Genomic DNA, 14,532 nt, shown 5'->3' on the forward strand with positions numbered 1-14,532 from the left:
GCGAGCACTGTGCTTACTAGTAGTACATGTAGGAGCCTGGACTGGGAATGCCTCAAAGTTTTTTTTTTAGGGGGATTCCCCTGAATAAAATGGAGGAATCAAAGCATTAACCAAAAAAAGATGGAAAATGGAGTAGATGAATCAACCACCTCAGCTTTATGCTTCCAGCGGAAAACTGGACAAGGGGAAACTCTAAGACGAACTATGTCAATCAGTGGAATCTGCACCAGCCTCATCATACCTGGACTGTTGCTGATGATATGTTGGAGCTTCTAATTGATCGAGGTGACGCTCTGCTGGCTCTGCCTTCAAACCTGAAAGGGCCTCCCTAAGAGGCTGTTGAACTTGAATTGGACAAGGGGGATGCTGGACTCTGTATGGTGTGAACTTTTGGTTAGGGAATCTCAACGGAACTTGAGCTGTGGTTATGCATCAAGGTGAAGGAATTCATGATGGGGGAAGGGTTTGGGGTGAAGGGGGGGGGAATCCCAGTACCTATGAAATTGTGTCATGTAATGCAATGTAATTAATGAATAAATGAATATTAAAAAAAGCCTATTCCTTATAAACTTAGCATCCAAACACATCTTAAATTGGGCTTAATGTCCAATTGAAAATTGTCATTTATCAGCTGCATCATCTGAAGAAAGTCTTTTAACTTCTTCTCCGTCAGCTTCATCTTATGCATAAGACAATAACTTTCTTCAAAGTATGTAGTGCACATTAAACAAGAAAATATTTGAGCAATTCTGATGACTTTAAGTGATCAAAATTTAAAAGTGATCAAAATTTAAAAGTGATCAAAATTTAAAGTGATCAAATTTAAGTGATCAAAAGTAATAGACACTGATGCGGCTGGAGTGGGGGAGGAGCTAGGAGGATCTGGGCAGAGGCCTGAGCGTCTCAATCCCCGGGCAGCCATGCTGCCCAGAGGGCTCAGGTTCCCCGCCACGATTCCAGCCTAGCACAGCCAGGCTTACCACCACGTACGTAAGTACATGGGGTGAGCGGCTCGCGGGCGGCCAGTACGCCATTTGGCACCAGGCTGCGCCTGCTGGCCACTCGGTCAGGAAATTCTGGAATTTGGTTTCTTTGATATGCTACATGAGTCGCTCCATGCTGAACCCACAGTTCTCTGAGGCTGTGTATTAGTGCTTAAGATTCTCAATGGCAGTAAATCTTCCTCTGAAGAACCTGTAATCACTTTATAGTGCAGATTGCCAACACCAGTTCATTCAAAAGGCAAAATTCCGGGCTTGTCCAGCAGGATACCCCATTACTTGATAAGATGAGGGATCAGTAGAGGGGTCACAGAAGGCAAGAGTATGACATTGTCTGGCATTCGAGAACCATACTCGAGGCTAGAATGTGTCATGTATGTGTGGACCAATCCCCGTGGAAACTCTGACCCCCCTGGATGGTTTAGAAGTGCTGGTGGAGTCTATGCAGGAGGCATGACAGTCTATAGGGCGCGCTGGGCTGACCCAGAGCAACCTCTGGCATACTTAACACTGGCTGGGAACAGGCTTGGTTGGGGAGCTTGGGGGAGCCCTTGGCTGGGTGGAGCCTACCACTAAGGGGCGCAGGAACTGGAAGGGGACTGAGTTCTGGTTGGGTCACAGTTGTAATCCCTTGGCACAAATATGGATTCAGACTTGACACACCATGCCAGGTTAGACCGCAACACAGTTTGGTGCTCCGGAGGACCAGGGTAGATGTGGGACGGGCTCGGCTAGGTTTCAACCCCATCTGAGCCATGTATGAGATATATGTGGGTATGAACAAGCCGTGGCTGGGCTGAAACTCTCAACAGCAGGAACCAGAATGGGTTGAAGAGCGGTGCTGGCCGAAGGACCTGCTGGTATGCGTGAAGCCTGACACCAGGAAGGGGTTTGATGGAGGAACCTGAACAGTTCCTCTGACAGGACACTGACCCTACAAATAAACGCAGAAAGTATGGAGGTAAACAACCCAGAAGAGGCTTTGGAAAGTGACCCACTGGCATACACTTGGCTCGGGTTGGGGCAGAGCAGGCTGAGTCAGTTCATGTCATCCACTGGCAAATCCGAGCGCTGGAACTGTGTGGGGGCCTGGCCAGGTTTGGTTGCGATAAAAACAGTACAAAACACAAAATGCCAAGGTGAAATGGCCCATGCCAGTAGGGAATGCAGCACCCAACCAGCACACCTCCCACTGGTTTAGGTGAGGGACGAGTGTGTGATGGGCAGAGCCGGGAAGAACTGCAATACTCATCGGTTCCAATGGAGGTCGGGGCTCAGAATAGAACCAACCCAGGGGTTACAACCACCAGCTGATTGGAGTGATGGACTGTGGCGGGTATTGTGCTTACTAGTAGTGCATGTAGGAGCCTGGACTAGGAACACCTCAAAGTTTCTTTGGGGATTACCCTGAATAAAATGGAGGAATCAAAACATTAACCAAGAAAAGATAGAAGATGGAGTAGATCAATCAACCACCTCAGCTTTATATTTACAGCGAAAAACTGGACAAGGGGAAACTCTAAGATGGACTATGTCAATCAGTGGACTCTGCACCAGTCTCATCGTACCTGGATTGTTGCTGATGATATGTTGGAGCTTCTAATTGATCAAGGTGAAGCTCTGCTGGCTCTGCCTTCAAACCTGAGAGGGCCTCCCTAAGAGGCCATTGAGCTTGACTGGACAAGTGGGATGCTGGACTCTGTATGGTGTGAGCTTGTAATTAGGGAATTCCAACAGAACTTGAGCTGTGGTTATGCATCAAGGTGAAGGAATTCACCATGGGGGAAGGGTTTGGGGTGAAGGGGGGAGAATCCCAGTACCTATGAAATTGTGTCATGTAATACAATGTAATTAATGACTAGATGAATAGAAAAAGAAAAAAAATTTAAAAAATAGGCATGAGACAGCTGAATAACAATCTAAGTCATTTTAAGGTGTATAGAACATGGTTGAATATAAACCAAAATTGAAATGGCTATGAAGAAGTCACAGGTTGTGGTTGAGAACCTGCATTTCCCTAGTAACATATTGGTTAATCAATACCATGTCAATTAATGCCGCAATGTTGTAAATGGTTGGAAATATTATGTTGGGGCTTTTAATTGATTGGGATGATACTCTGCCGGCTCTACCTTCAGACCAGAGATGGTCTCATCAAGAAACCATTGAACTTACCAGGACAATAAGATGCTGGACTTTATACTTGGTAAATACCTCCAATGAAAGAATGTCAACTGAATTTGAACTATGGAAATGCAACAAGGTGGAGCAATCCACCGTGGGGAGAGGGTGTGGGGAGGGGCGGGGGGAATCCCAGTGCATAAAAAATGTATCACATAATGCAATGTAGTAAATTTTCAAATAATAATAATAATAATAAAAATAAAAAATTTAAAAACTAAAAAAAAAGTAATAGACACTTTATTATCATTCATTATGGTAAAATGTTTAAGGAATTTTTGGCTAGGAGTCAGCATTGTGGTGTGTGTCAGGTAAATTTGCTACTTGTAATTCTGGTATCCCATTTTTGAAGCACTGGTTTGTCCAGAGAGCCCTGCTTCTGATCGAGCTATATGCTACTCAGTCTGGGGGAAAAGCAGAAAATGAGCTCAGTGTTTTCGCACCTGCTACCAGCATGGGAGAGCCAGACAGAATTCCTTCCTTTGGCGGAATCTGGCCATTGCAACTATCTAGGGACATGATCCAGCAGAGGGAATATCTCTTTGTCTCTGTCTGTTCCACTCTCTGACACTCTGCCTTACAAACAAATAAAATAAGCTTCTCTTTCTTAAAAAAAAAATAAATAAAATAACTTCCTCACTGTTCCCATGATTCTTGCAGAGAAGAGTGGAGGTGCCTCCATGCTGTCCAGCAGACTTTCCTGGTTTACTCATCCCCTTGCAGCCAAAGAAAAGTATGTCCTGTGTTTGCTGTTTAGGCTTCCAGGCCTTCAACCTTCTTCTTACAGGTGATGACCTTGCTTCAGATTCCACTGAGAAATGTGAATTAGTAATAGAATATATTATGAACTTCCATCACTGCATTTACTCACTTTCCAGCTTCAACTCTGGATGTCTTGCAGAGCTTTCTCTTGTGAAAAACTTATTTCATCCCAGCCATCAATCAGAAACATGTTGTAATTTCACTTAGTTTTTTTAATCAATCATTTATATATTTTTCTTTATGTCTAGATCAAATTTCTTAAAAATGACTTGGACATACTGACTCATTTTAAAAATGATTTTTAAAAAGATTTGTTTGTTTTTTTACTAGAAAGTCAGACATACAGAGAGGAGGAGAGACAGAGAGGAAGATCTTTGTCCGTTGACTCACTCCCCAAGTGGCAGCAATGGCCAGAGCTGAGCCAATCTGAAGCCAGGAGCCAGAAGCCTCCTCCAAGTCTCTCATGCGGGTACAGGGTCCCAAGGCTTTGGACTGTCCTGGACTGCTTTCCCAAGCCACAAGCAGGGAGCTGGATGGGAAGCGGGGCTGGCAGGATTAGAACCGTCATCCATATGGAATACTGGTGCATTCAAGGTGAGGACAAACAGCACTACACTACCACGCGAGCCCTCATACTGACTCATTTTGACTTACATTTCTGTTTTCTCCTCACTGCTGTTAAACCAGGTTTAATTCCCAGTACTCAAAAAAACATGCCTAATAATCTCCACTTGGCTGGTTCCAAAGAACATATTCAGTTTTCTTTCTACTTGCACTGTATGCAGGTTGAAATAACTATTTTTGTGTCCTCTTTGAAGCTTCCTGCACTTGGCACTCAAAATGCTCTACTCCCTTGACCCTTCCCAATCTCTCCTGCTGGTCTTCTAACTCACCCCCATCCAATTCAAGCCTGTGCATGGGAAAGCCCTGCGACTCTGCTTTCTATTTCTTCTTTTCTCTGGCTACACTCAATCCTTTGATGATCTGTGCACGCTCAGTGCTTTAAAACTGCCTTTGACTGACAGTGCCAAATAGATAGCTTCAGCCACGACTTTTCCCTCTGCAAGTCCAAATGCCACAGTGATGACTCTACAGGGACAAACATCCAAAACCATATCCAGTGAGTGTTTTCCTCAACAGTTAGGAAAAACAAGTAAGCACATAAAATTTGGAACACAACAAAAATATTCCAATTTCCCCACATCGTTTTAATCTGTGTTTGAATTTATAGACACGTGTAAATGCTTGCAAGACCTTCCCTGGTATTCCATGGATGTGGTGTTGTAGAACTCTGCGTACTCTGGCCTTCAACACCCTGCTCCACACTGATTTCTTGAGCAGCATAAAATTTCACAAGACTGAAAAACAAAATAAATGAGTGGGTCATTTTCTCCTTTTCTTTCTGTTTTTAATAGCTGCACGAGGACACACAGATAGAGTGATACATACATACATAGGCACACACATAGATCCAAAATCAATAGATTCAAACCAAAGGTCATGGAAAAAGGGCAGGGGAGACACACATATTTTTACTGAAGCATCAATGACCATCTTATTTAAAAGGAAAACATAACTTGTTTGATTTTCCCGTGTTACTTGTCATCTGGCACTAATAGTAGTATTTGCATATACACATATATACGTGTTAGTATATATGGTTACTGTGCCGTTACAATTATGTTCATTCACATCTGAGATTATGTTTGCTTGCTTTGTTTTACTGTAACTTTAGTGCCATAAATAGTAGATGCCTAATATCAATAGGAATAGTTCTTGGGTCAAGTAAAGAAAATGGGTGAAACATTATCTAAAACATTTTTACTTCAGAATATATATTTTTGGAAATATCCACTTTTGGGGGGCACATATTGCTCTCAACAAAATTGGTGTTTCATCTGTAAGAGAAGGAATTGTGAACCAATGGTCTTCCACAATTCAGTACTGAAAGAAATGACTGAAGTCTACAACATTTTAATTTCTCCATCACTCACATAGTAGAATTATTTAGATGAACCAAGCAATATGTGCTTCCTCAAGCACAACATGTAGCTTGTTCATATTACTCAACCTTCACTCCAAATGTAATCTTTTAGGAAACTGACTCTCTAGATCTCTACTTAGAGAAATCTTTTACTTTCCATGTTCTTCACTTCTCCCTCTGAAGAACCCATATTGAAACTTGAAAGTTTAGGTGAAGTTGACCCCTTTGGGGGCTGTCCAGTTCTTGTGTGAACTTTGATGAAGCCATTTATGTGCTTCTGCTTTTGCTATATATGTCTGTATTTCTTTCTCATTACTCTGCAGCTGTTAGCTGGTAAGCTCTATAAACACAGGACGATTTTTATTTATGCATTATTTTTATTAAAATAAAACTTGTTTTATAAATACCTACATTTAGGGCCTGGCGGCATGGCCTAGCAGCTAAAGTCCTCAACTTGAACGTGCCAGTATCCCATATTGGCACCGGTTCTAATCCTGGCAGCTCCACTTCCCATCCAGCTCCCTGCTTGTGGCCTGGGAAAGCAGTTGAGGATGGCCCAATGCTTTGGGACCCTGCACCTGTGTGGGAGACCCGGAAGAGGTTCCAGGTTCCCGGCTTCAGATCGGCGCAGCACTGGCCATTGCAGCTCACTTGGGGAGTGAAACATCAGACGGAAGATCTTCCTCTCTTTCTCTACTCCTCTCTGTATATCTGAATTTGTAATAAATAAATAAATCTTTAAAAAAAAAGAAATACCTACATTTCCCTTAAGAATAATGAGTGGAATTTATTTTAAAAGAGTACGTTTTTCAAAAATATCATTAGTATAATTCTACCTCTAACATAGTTTGAGTATAGATTTCTGTTTTCAAGGCATTTGATGATTTTAATCAGAGACATAACATTTTTTTTTTATTTTTTCTTGCCCCCGTATTGAGATCCCTCTCCATTTCCAGTGCTTTTCTATTGTGGCTTTATTACCACATTCACCTCCACTTCTGCACAATTTAATGTTAGATTCAAAGGCAAGACTTCAATTATAATCTGAATTACAGTGTTAATGTTATAAGTGACTCTTTGTCTTTTTGTATGTAGTGTATATAAGAATAGAAGCAATAAATGTTACTGTTATTATTTTTAATAGAAAGAAAATACTGAAGCAATAGATGCAATATTACTAGAAGTTAATAATATTTATAGAAATTTTTAAAAGATATGAACAAATTCTATAAATGAGATACATGAAGAAAAGTGACTCAATTTCACTAATAAGCAACAAGTATTAAAACAAAGATTTTTATATTACCAGTTTATTAATGGTTGAAAATATTGACAATATTTAGAACTTACATTAAAAATATGTACTGTTGTTGAGAACATGCATTTTTAAAAAATGATTGGAAAGTTGCTTGTGATTATATATTTAAGGAGTGAAAAGTATTTACATATAGTTGCTAATATATTCCACATAGAATTAAAATGTATATATGAATTCTACAAAAGTTCACAAATAATATCTATAATTTAAAAAAAAAAAAACCTGATACACATGAGGCCAGTTCTGTGGATCCTCTGCCTGCAGCAACAGAATCACATATGGGCACTGGTTTGAGTCCCATCTGTTCCACTTCCCATTCAGCTCACTGATAATGCACCTGAGAAAGAGGCAGAGGTAGCACAAGTGCTTGGGCTCCCAAACCCATATGTGAAACTGAAAGAAAATATTAACTCCAGCTTGCCAGCTCAGGCTGTTGTAGCCAATTGGCTAGTGACGCAGCCCGTGGAACCCTTACAGTCTCATCTTCAGTGTCTGTATGGCTTCATTTGGAAGCAGTAAACATTGTAAACGCAAGAAGGAACAGCAAAAATCCATTGTAGATAAAAAAGTCAGGCTCTCTTTGGCTACAAAAGAGGTGACAATGAGCATGGAATTATTGGGCTTCCCTTCTCCTCAATCTTTATAGGGATACATGATATTAATGTTGAACCAGTACATAATGCTTTCTTCCTACTTACTTGAGATACTTGTGACCACTACAGGCAGATAAGAATGCAAAACACTGAGCCATTCTTAAAGCTGCATTGTGTTGGATTTAAGATCACCAAAGGCAATCTTGATAGATACAATTGGAAATCAAAGTTCAGAAGGTAAAGAATGTTGGGCAACATAAATATTTAATATAAAGAAATCTTTCAAGTAATTCTGGTAAATCTATCACTTTGTCCCAACTTCTCCAAAACAAGTGTCTTGAGAATTAATAGTTCTTTACGTTTTTGTTTTTATATAATTTATGATACAGTTCCATGGGCTCAGGGATTTTCTCTCTCCCCTTCCCACTACCCCTTCAGTGAGTTTCCCTGTATTATTACAGTAGCATAAACCTTCAGCAACAGTCACAAACCCAGCATTCTGCTACTTAAGTGCATCCTGATACTGTAGATATACACAATGGTACAAAGTCCAGCGTTATATAGTCAAGATATATTTATCAGTTTCATTGGGAGTCCATCTTTTACTCAGAAGTAGAAACGCATACTGCCATGTATCTTCACTTCTTGGTATGCAGGCTGCCACTTATGTTCAAACTAAGCCTTAGATCCAGCTCATTTTGTTCTTATCAACGTTGGTCTGATCAATGCGTTTCAACCTGCCATAACTGTATAAATCATTTCTTAGTACCAAATTAACATCCTTCAATTTTTCTTCCATGAAAAACAACAAAAGATGCTACTGGAATTAATTATGGTATGCATTAATACCTTTGTAATGAAGTGAATACCGCTTTGATTTCTTTAATTTCAAAGAACTAAAATAAAGCTCAAGATCCATCATTATTTTAATGCCAAATAAAATTTACATTTATAAAAACAAAGGATAAGCCTGGATATTGTCTTGAAATGGTGATAGTCTTTTGTTTTTTTTTTAAAGATTTATTTTATTTCCATTACAAAGTCAGATACACTGAGAGGAGGAGAGACAGAGAGGAAGTGGAGCTGCCAGGATCAGAACCAGCAGCCATATGGGATCAAGGCAAGGACCTTAGCCACTAGGCCACACCGCCGAGCCCAATATTGCCAGTTTTGCCTGTGACCTCTACTTCATTTGTTACTTTCTTTTTTTAAAAGGTTTGTTTATTTATCTGAAAGGCAGAGTCACAAAGAGGGAGGTTTCCCATCCAGTGGTAAGCTCTCCGCACGGCACAAGAGCTGAAGTGGGGCCAGGCCAAAGCCGGGAACCTGCAACTCCAAGTGGGTCTTCCTGAGCCCAAGAACTTGGGTCATGTTCCATGCTTTCCCAGCACAACTTCAGACAGCTGAGACTGAAAACGGCACTCAGGTGGGATGTCAGCTTGACAGGCGGCAGCTTAACCTGTAGCACTATGTTGCCAAACTCTGTGCTTAATATTTTAAAGCAATCCCAGACACATCATCTAATACAAAACTCAGTATGTGGGCCAGCACAGTGGCTCAATTTGCTAAGATTTCCCCTTCAAACACCAGGATCCCATATGGGCGCCAGTTCAAGACCTAGCTACTCCACTTCCCATCCAGCTCCCCGTCCGTGGCCCGGGAAAGCTGTCGAGGACGGCCCAAGCTCTTGGGACCCTGCACCCACGTGGGAGGCCCGGAGGAAGTTCCTGGCCCCTGGCTTCGGACCGGCTCAGCTCCACCCCTTGTGGCCACTTGAGGAGTAAACCAGCAGGTGGAAAGTATTTTTCTCATTCTCTGTATATCTCTCCTTCCTGTTAAAAATAAATACATCTCACTTCAGCAGCACATTTACTAAAACTGGAACGACAGAGTGACTCCTGCACAAGGATGACATGCAAATTCGTGAAGCATTCTATATTTTAAAAAATAAAGACTTTTTAAAAATATTTATCTATTTTGCTCTCTTCTCTCTTCCTTCTGGCTTCCCTCCCCCTCTTCCCTGCTATTCTCCACACCCCCCCTGTTCCTGCCCCACTGGAATAAACCTCCTAAGATACCTCAAAAAAATTTTTTTATCTATTTTTATTGGAAAGTCAGATATACAGAGAGGAGGAGAGACAGAGAGGAAGATCTTCCGTCTGATGATTCTCTGCCCAAGTGACTGCAATGGCCGGTGCTGTGCCGATCCAAAGCCAGGAGCCAGGAGTCCCCTCCAGGTCTCCCACATGGGTGCAGGGTCCCAAGGCTTTGGGCCGTCCTCGACTGCCCTCCCAGGCCACAAGCAGGGAGCTGGATGGGAAGTGGGGCTGCCGAGATTAGAACCGATGCCCACATGGGATCCTGGCGCATTCAAGGCAAGGACTTTAGCCACTAAGCCCGACCCCAAAATGATGCATTTGTAATCAATGACAGCGTAGATTCAATACACGTATGATGCAGTGTGCATGGAACTGGTGGCTGTGATAGTTTTATCTGCTTATCCAAAACTGGTTATTTTCAATGTTTTAGCCCTATTTTAAGCTCTTTCATATTCTATCTCATTTAAGCCCTTCCACAATCTTACAAAGTATTTATTACTATTACTATTCCTTTTTTTTTTTAAGATTTAGTTATTTGTCTGAAAGACAGAACAAAAAAATAAAGATGTTACATCTGCTGATTCACTCCCTAAATGGCCACGATGGCTGGAGTTGGGCCAGGTTAAAGCCAAGAGCCTGGAGCAGCCTGGGTCACCGACAGAGGTGATAGGAACCCAAACACTCAGACCATCTTCCACCGAGTTCCCAGGTCCATTAGCAGAGAGCTGAATCAGAAGTGGAGCAGCCAGGACTTGAACCAGTGTGCATATGGCAAGCATCACAGGCAGAGTCTAAACACATCACACAACGCCAACCCCACTATTGCTACTTTAAACATGCTACAAAATGATGGAGGCCATGCAGTAGGTGTGTATAACACGAAGGTGTGAAGAGAACAGCTCCCTGACTGGCAGGGCCCGGGGAGCTACCAGCTGCTTAGCAGGGCTAAGTGGATTCATCTCTGACCACCTTGACGCAGTTTTCACTCCCCTTCGCATGGCCACTCAACCACCCCACTATGTAATCTATTGAGGCATTGTCTGCCCCTGTGAGATGGCTTTTACAACCAATGTGAGCTTAAGAGTTAATGTTACTGAGGATGTCCTGGTGAGTGGGCCTTTAACTACACACAGGAGTATAATTAAGTCCGTGTTGTTTACCCATTGCCAGAAAATCTGGCCCAGATATTTATCATGCTTTCTGGGGAATGGCTTGATAAGAGGAACCCTAAAAGTTATCCTGTTACTGTGACCCTAAAGGTCATTCTGCTATGACAAAGAATATAGTTACTATGACCCTAAAGGCCATACTGCTATGACGAAGAATATAGCTACTGTAACCCTGAAGCCTATCCTGCTAAGGCAAAAAATATAGTTACTGTGGTCTTAAAGGTTAGCCTGTCCTTGCAATTCTTTAGAATATAGAAAATGTAGCTGTTTTAGTTGTTTTCATAAATTTTTAGCTAGAGGAAATATAGGGTGATTTCACTAACATCATAAAGAGATATTTTTGATTATTGTTTGATCACTTATGAAGTTGTAGAGCCTGCAGTTGTAGAGGAGTGTAATGTTTATAACTTTTTGTCTTAGATCTTCATGTTTTTTCTCTCTTGATGTATTTCTCCCATTTAGTGATAGATAAGTTGTAGAACAAGAATCGTATTAGGAGTGTATTACTGCATAAGATGTGTTGTCTACTGAAAAACTCTTGGTTGCAACGTTGGAATGGATAATGCCTTGCCTAATACTGAAACAATTTGTAGAATTGTCTTTGGAAACACTCACTCATCCATTGTAGAGTTGAAACTTAAATAGAGTAACTTAGCTCATTGCTAACTGCAATTCTTTCCGCCGTTTTTACCCTTGCTTTACTTGTTTGGTTAACAAACTGTGAGCTTACAGACCTATGGCCAACTAATGTCAATAATCCTGATCCCCATAGAACAAGGCCCCAGTCCTTTTAACTCATACAAGATAGGGGTCTGGTTGATGCAGATGGCGCCTAGGTTATAGCCCAGACCTGAGGAGAGCAGATGAAGACTGGCAAGCCAAGATAAGCAAGGAATGTGGAATCCTTCCTCAATCATTTCTCAGGAAGTTGTAAATTGTGTCCCCCTGAAGCTGTGTCAATATGCCCCTAAGAAAAAAACTTTGTACTGCTTCTGTATAAATAAAGCGGACAGCTTTCTCGCTTTGTCCACTACGATCAAGGAATCTGGTGGTCCGTCTCCTTCTTTCTCTCTTCACGCCTCATCCACGCACCCTTCCCGAGTTCCGAACCTCGGCTGGAGCTGGACTCCGGCAAGAAAAGATAAATAACATGATACCATGCAAAATCTTTGAACCCTAGGTTCAATCCCACCATCACAGCCAGTCTGTGGAGTCCCTCTCCTCAGTAACCGATCTCCCAAAGTGTCAAACGCACCATTTCTTTACGATGACTAAATACCATAGTCCCCCTTATCCCTGGAGGATGATATTCCAAGACCTTCCCTGGATGCTGAGACTCCAGGATGAAAATTACATATAGCTCATGTCCTCTGATACATAAATGCCTGCAATAAGCATTTTTTAAACGGAGGCACAATAAGAGATTAGGAACAATAACTTTAGCAACTGCAACATAACATTTTTTCCTTCCTTATGAAGTCAAGACTCTTCCTTTTCACTTTCACTTTTCCCAAGTATCACTCCCCCGGTGCCACCGGGATAATTATCAAGTCAATTGAGGGTGACCTGACTACAGTCCAGCCGAAGTGACCGACGGAGGTGCACACAGTGTTGATATCTGGACAAACAGATGAGTCACAGCCAGGATTCACTTGTTCTTCAGGATGGTCTAACCGAAACCTTGGGAACTATTTATTTCTAGAATGTCGCATTTATTTTCCTACTGCAGCTGATCACACCTATCTGAAACTACACAAAATGAAACAGGAGACAATGGGACTATTGCATGTGGATCTGCTTGCCAATCGTGCTTTAACATTCACGGATAGGGTCCTAGGGCCATGGCTCAATTAGCTAATTCTCCACCTCCAAGCGCCGGCATCCCATGTGGGCACTGGTTCCTGTCCCAGCAGCTCCGTTTCCCATCCAGTTCCCTGCTTGTGGCCTGGGAAAGCAGTAGAAGATGGCTCAAAGCCTTGGGACCCTGCACCCATGTGGGAGACCGGGAAGAAGCTCCAGGCTCCTGGCTTCGGATTGGTTCAGCTCCGGTCATTGCGGTCATTTGGGCAGTGAACCAGTGGATGGAAAATCTGTCTCTTATCTCTGTAAATCTGCTTTTCCAATAAAAATCAGTATTTTTTTAAAACAATTCATGGACAGTATTCACTTCTTAATAACACTGAAGTCCATTAAAGTTGATCCACTTATCAGATGGCATTTTTGTCTGTGAAGTTCCTCTGTTTGTTCTTCCAATACTCAAAAAGCAGCTCTCATCTTCATCGAGGAAAGCTAGTCTAGAATGAGATCGGCTGTCCAAACTGGCACTCTAGCCGTGGTGGCCAGAGACTTGGTGTGGCAACAAGTATGTGGAACTTTGCTCAGTGGAAACCACACACTCTGCTGGAGAAATCCCACATGACAACTCACACAGATCATCACTGTAGGGAACAGCCAAGTGTTTGCAGCCGGCCCCAGGAGTGGAATCCTGAGACAGCCATGCTCTGCCGCTGCTGCTGACGGGATGCTGTGTGACCGGTGCCACTGTGGGCACCTGGAGAGGACAGCGAGCTGCTGGCCCTCGCAGAGCCTCATCTAACAGTGCTGCTAATTGAGGAAGACAAGTGGATTCTGGGGCACCCTGAGAACAGGCCAAGACGTTTCCAGAGGGGGAATAGTAAACCCAAGAAAATCGGTATGACGCTGAAATGTCAGTAGAGAAAGAGGACCGGAAGGTTCTGGAGGGCCACTTACACTCTCATCTCAGAGGGGTGTGAGTCGTCGTCCTCTCCCATTATAATGATGCCTTTGAGCTTGACATTCCCGGTAAATGGGATATTAAACAGAAGCTCTTCGTCGGCATCACTCTCAACAAACTTGGAGCGGTCGCTCCGCTCCTCCCATGGCTTGAAGACGCCGCGGCCGCTGCCCTCGCGGCTCTCCTTGAGACACTGCAGTCGCTCCAGGTCGATGCGCAGGTACAGCCCGGTAGGCCAGGCCGCGCTGCTCGGGCGGCTCCTCTCGCTGGGCGGCGCAGCTGCAACCGCCTCGGCCGTGACTGTGGCCGTGAGACATGGCGCCGCCGCCGCTCACGCGTCTCCTTCCCCAGGCCAGGCCTGCGTCCAACTAATGGTGGCAGGGCGGAGCTGGGACCTTAGCCTGGCTCTAGAGTGGCCCTCATGGCTGCTCACCTGAGAGAAGCCCGTATTTTTACTGGTCTGCTATGTGAACCATGATCTTCAGTGCTTAAGGGAATTTAGAATTCTAATCTAATATTTCTTTTTTCATTGACGAGGATACCTATGCCACAGACATTGTGGGACTTTCATGAAGGGATGCGAAGCCACAGTGTCTAAGGCAGAGGCCAGGACAAATGAGGGACTGAAACAAGCTGAGTCAGAGCAATAATTGTCAGGTGTATGATCTAT

The 14,532-nt window shown here is 43.0% G+C and overlaps 2 pseudogenes; one reads left to right on the forward strand and one right to left on the reverse strand.

Annotated features, from left to right (window-relative positions):
• Positions 1-9,691: 9,691 nt before the first annotated feature.
• On the forward strand, positions 9,692-9,782 carry LOC131479955 (U6 spliceosomal RNA; annotated as a pseudogene).
• Positions 9,783-13,826: 4,044 nt separating this feature from the next.
• Positions 13,827-14,179, reverse strand: LOC101516134 (PITH domain-containing protein 1-like; annotated as a pseudogene).
• Between the last annotated feature and the right edge of the window lie 353 nt (positions 14,180-14,532).

Source organism: Ochotona princeps, chromosome 3 (genome assembly GCF_030435755.1).
Source record: "Ochotona princeps isolate mOchPri1 chromosome 3, mOchPri1.hap1, whole genome shotgun sequence".
In the NCBI taxonomy this organism is placed as follows: domain Eukaryota; kingdom Metazoa; phylum Chordata; class Mammalia; order Lagomorpha; family Ochotonidae; genus Ochotona; species Ochotona princeps.